Source organism: Mustela lutreola, chromosome 3 (assembly GCF_030435805.1).
Source record: "Mustela lutreola isolate mMusLut2 chromosome 3, mMusLut2.pri, whole genome shotgun sequence".
NCBI classification, from domain to species: Eukaryota; Metazoa; Chordata; class Mammalia; order Carnivora; family Mustelidae; genus Mustela; species Mustela lutreola.
In genome coordinates this window covers 86421300-86426598 of record NC_081292.1, presented here as the reverse complement: position 1 = coordinate 86426598, position 5299 = coordinate 86421300, and the positions used below count along the sequence as shown (strand labels likewise).

General features: G+C 36.4%; 1 non-coding gene across 1 annotated transcript; it reads left to right on the top strand.

The window, feature by feature from the left end:
* Positions 1-220: 220 nt before the first annotated feature.
* Positions 221-327, top strand: LOC131828332 (U6 spliceosomal RNA). The gene has a single exon (XR_009352354.1). It is a non-coding gene; the product is annotated as a U6 spliceosomal RNA (small nuclear RNA).
* Positions 328-5299: the final 4972 nt, after the last annotated feature.

The following is a 5299-nucleotide window of genomic DNA, read 5'->3' as shown; positions in this document are numbered from 1 at the left end:
ACAATGTTAATTCTTACCATTCATAAATATGGGCTATCTTTCCATTTGTATCTCCTTCAATTTCTTTATCAATGTCATCGTTTATGGGGTACAAAGCTTTCATCTTCTTAGTTAAATCTTTTCCTAAGTATTTTATTGTTTTTGATGCTATTGTGAATTAGATTGTTTTCTTTATGTTTTCAGATAGTTCATCATTAGAGTGTTAAAATGCTCCTGTCTTGTGCTTACTTTGGCAGCACATATACTAAAATTGGAATGATGCAGAGAAGATTAGCGTGATCACTGAACAAGGATGACATGAAAAACTGGAAAGCATTCCATATTAAAAACAAAACAAAACAAAACAAAATTCTTGTCTTTTATATATTGATCTTGTATTTGGCAGCTTTACTAAATTTGTTTATTCAAATGTTTTTTGTGAAGTTTTTAGGATTTTTTTACATGTAAGTTCATGTTATCCAAAAAAAGAAAATTTTACTTCTTCCTTTTTTTGGGGGGAGGAATCTTTTATTGCTTTGTGCTCCTTGTTTCTCTGGCTAAGACATCCAGTACTATGTCAAATGAGAGTAGTGAAAGTGGACACACTTGTCTTGTTTCTGATCTTTAAGGGGAAAATTTTCAAACTTTTTTGATTGAATATGAGATTAGCTCTGGGCTTGCAATATGTGTTTTTTTAATGGATTTTTTAAATTTTTTTAAAAACATATAATGTGTTTTTATCCCTAGGGGTACAGGTCTGTGAATCACCAGGTTTACACATTTCACAGCACTCACCATAGCACATACCCTCCCCAATGTCCATACCCCCACCATCCTCTCCCAACACACCTCCCCACAACAACCCTCAGTCTGTTTTGTGAGATTAAGTCTTTTATGGTTTGTCTCCCTCCCAATCCCATCTTCTTTTATTTTTCTTTTCATACCCCCCAAACCGCCTATGTTGCATCTCCACTTCATCATATCAGGGAGATCATATGATAGTTGTCTTTCTCAGATTGATTTATTTTGCCAAGCATAATACCCTCTAGTTCCATCCATGTCATCACAAATAGCAGGATTTCATTTCTTTTGATGGCTGCATAATATTCCATTGTACATATATACCACATCTTATTTTTTGATTCATCTGTTGAAGGACATTTAGGTTCTTTCCATAGTTTAACTATTGTGGACATTGCTGCTATAAACATTTGGGTGCAGGTGCCCCTTCAGAATGCCACGTTTGTATCTTTAGGGTATATACCGAGTAATACAATCACTGGGTCATAGGGTAGTTCTATTTTCAGCTTTTTGAGGAACCTCCACGCTGTTTTCCAGAGTGGTTGCACCTGCTTGCATTCCCACCAACAGTGTGGGAGAGTTCCCCTTTGTCTACATCCACGCCAGCATCTGTCATTGACTGACTTGTTGATTTTAGCCATTCTGAAAGGTGTGAGGTGGTATCTCATTCTGGTTTTGATTTGTATTTCCCTGATGCTGAGTGATGTGGAGCATTTTTTAATGTGTCTGTTGGCCATTTGGATGTGTTCTTTGCAGAAATGTCTGTTCATATCCTCTGCCCATTTCTTCATTTGATTATTTGTTCTTAGGGTGTTGAGTTTGATAAGGTCTTTATAGATTTTGGATACTGGCCCTTTATCTGGTATGTCATTTGAAAATATCTTCTCCCATTCTGACAGTTATCTTTTGGCTTTGTTAACTGTTTCCTTTGCTGTGCAAAAGCTTTTTGATCTGATGAAATCCCAATAGCTCATTTTTGCCCTTGCTTCCCTTGCCTTTGGCAATGTTCCTAGGAAGAAGTTGCTGCTGCTGGGGTCAAAGAGGTTGCTACCTGTTCTCTCCTCAAGGATTTTGATGGATTCTTTTCTCACATTATGCTTCTTCATCCATTTCCAGTCTATTTTCATGTATGATGTAAGGAAATGGTCCAATTTCATTTTTCTGCATGTGGCTGTCCAATTTTCCCAACACCATTTGTCGAAGAGGCTGCCTTTTTTCCATTGGACATTCCTTCATGCTTTGTTGATTACTTGACCATAGAGTTGAGGGTGTATTTCTGGGCTCTCTATTCTGTTCCATTGATCTATGTCTGTTTTTGTGACAGTTCCCTACTATCTTGATGATGACAACTTTGTAATAGAGCTTGAAGTCTGGAATTGTGGTGCCAACAACTTTGGCTTTCTTTTTCAATATTCCTCTGGCTATTCGAGGTATTTCCTGGTTCCATATAAATTTTAGGATTATTTGTCCCATTTCTTTGAAAAAAATGGATGGGATTTTGATAGGGATTGCATTAAATGTGTAGATTGCTTTAGGTAGCATAGACATTTTCACAATATTTGTTCTTCCAATACAGGAGCATGGAACATTTTTCCATTTCTTTGTGTCTTCTTCAATTTCTTTCATGAGTACTTTAGAGCTTTCTGAGTATAGATTCTTTGTCTCCTGGTTAGGTTTATTCCTAGGTATCTTAGGGTTTGGGGTGCAATTGTAAATGGGATTCACTCCTTAATTTCTATTTCTTCTGTCTTTTTGGTATAAAAAAATGCAACCAATTTCTGTGCATTGATTTTATATCCCGACACTTTACAGAATTGCTATACAAGTTAGAGCAGATTTGGAGTGGAGTCCTTTAAGTTTTCCACATACAGTATCATATCATCTGCAAACAGGGATAGTTTGACTTCTCTTTTGCCAATTTGGCAAAATTTGGATGCCTTTAATTTCTTTTTGTTGTCTGATTGCTGAGGCTAGGACTTCTAGTACGATGTTGAATAGCAGTGGTGATAACAGACATCCCTGCCATGTTTCTGACCTCAGCAGAAAAGTATTCAGTTTTTGTCCATTGAGAATGGTATTTGCAGTGGGTTTTTCATAGATGGCTTTCATAATATTGGTAATATGTGCCCTCTATTCCTACACTTTGAAGAGTTTTAATCAGGAAGGGATACTGCACTTTGTCAAATGCTTTTTCAGCATCTATGGAGAGTATCATATGGTTCTTGTTCTTTCTTTTATTAATGTGTTTTATCACATTGACTGATTTGCAGATGTTGAACCAACCTTGTAGCCCTGGAATAAATCCCACTTGGTCGTGGTGAACAATCCTTTTAATGTACTGTTGAATCCTATTGGCTAGTATTTTGGTGAGAATTTTCGCATCTGTGTTCATCAAGGATATTGGTCTGAAGTTTTCTTTTTTGATGGGATCCTTGTCTGCTTTGGGGATCAAGGTGATGCTGGCCTCAGAAAAAACGAGTTTGGAAGTTTTCCTTCCATTTCTATTTTTTGGGAACAGTTTCAGGAGAATAGGAATTAATTCTTCTTTAAATGTTTGGTAGAATTCCCCTGGGAAGCCATCTGGCCCGGGGCTTTTGTTTGGAGATTTTTGATGACTGTTTCAATCTCCTTACTGGTTATGGGTCTGTTCAGGTTTTCTATTTCTTCCTGGTTCAGTTGTGGTAGTTTATATGTCTCTAGGAATGTATCCATTTCTTCCAGATTGTTGAATTTGTTGTCATAGAGTTGCTCATAGTATGTTCTTATAATTGTTTGTATTTCTTTGGTGTTGGTTGTGATCTCTCCTCTTTCATTCATGGTTTTATTTATTTGGGTCCTTTCTCTTTTCTTTTTGATAAGTCTAGAAAGGGGTTTATGAATCTTATTAATTCTTTCAAAGAACCAGCTCCTAGTTTCATTGATTTGTTCTATTGTTTTTTTTGTTGTTGTTGTTGTTGTTGGATTTTTTTTTTTTTTTGTTTCTATTTCATTGATTACTGCTCTGATCTTTATTATTCCTCATCTCCTGCTGGGTATAGGCTTTCTTTGTTGTTCTTTCTCCAACTCCTTTAGGTGTAGGGTTATGTTGTGTATTTGAGATCTTTCTTGTTTCTTGAGAAAGGCTCGTACAGCTTTATATTTTCCTCTCAGGACTGACTTTGCTGTATCCCATAGATTTTGAACACTTTTGTTTTCATTATTATTTGTATCCATGAATTTTTTCCAATTCTTCTTTAATTTCCTGGTTGACCAATTCATTTTTTAGAAGGATGCTGTTTAGTCTCCATGTATTTGTGTTCTTTCCAAATTTCCTCTTGTGATTGAGTTCTAGTTTCAGAACATTGTGTTCTGAGAATATGCAGGGGATGATCCCAATCTATTGATAATGCTTGAGATCTGATTTATGACCCAAGATGTGGTCTATTCTGGAGAATGTTCCATGTGCAGTAGTGAAGAATGTGTATTCTGTTATTTTGGGTTGGAATGTGTTGAACCTACCTGTGATGTCCATCTTGTCCAGTGTGTCATTTAAGGCCTTTTTCCTTGTTGATCTGTTGCTTGGATGATCTGCCCATTTCAATGAGGGGAGTGTTAAATTCTGCTACTATTATTTTATTATTGTTGATGTGTTTCTTTGATTTTGTTATTAATTGGTTTATATAGTTGGCTGCTCCCATGTTAAGGACATAGATATTTAAAATTGTTAGGTCTTCTTGTTGGACAGACCCTTTGGGTATGATATAGTGTCCTTCCTCATCTCTTATTATAGTCTTTGGCTTAAAATCTAATTGATCTGATATAAGGATTGCCACCCCAGCTTTCTTCTGATGTCCATTAGCATGGTAATTTGTTTTCCACCCCCTCTCTTTAAATCTGGGGGTGTCTTAGGGTCTATGATGAGTTTCTTGGGAGGCATATTGATGGGTTTTGCTTTTTATCCATTCTGATACCCATTGTCTTTTGATTGGTGCATTTAGGCCATTTACATTCAGGGTAACTATTGAGAGATATGAATTTAGAGGCATTGTATTGCCTATAATGTAACTGTTACTGTATATTGTTTCTGTTCCTTTCTGATCTACTACTTTTAGGCTCTCTCTTTGCTTAGAGGACCCCTTTCAATATTTCTTGGAGAGTTGGTTTGGTGTTTGCAAATTCTTTCAGCTTTTGTTGGTCGTGGTAGCTTTTTAATCTCTCCTTCTATTTTCACTGATAGCCTAGCTGGATATAGTATTCTTGGCTGCATGTTTTTCTCATTTAACACTCTGAATATATCATGCCAGTTCTTTCTGGCCTGCCAGGTCTCTACTGACAATCAAATGGTTTACTGTTGTGCAATACAGACTTCTTTTCCCAGGCTGCTTTCAGGATTTTCTCTTTGTTGTTAACAGTTGTAAATTTTACTATCAGGTTACGGGGTGTGGACCTATTTTTATTGGTTTTGAGGGTCATTCTTTGCATCTCCTGGATTTTGATGTTTGTCCCTTTGCTATATTAGGGAAATTCTCTACAGAAATTC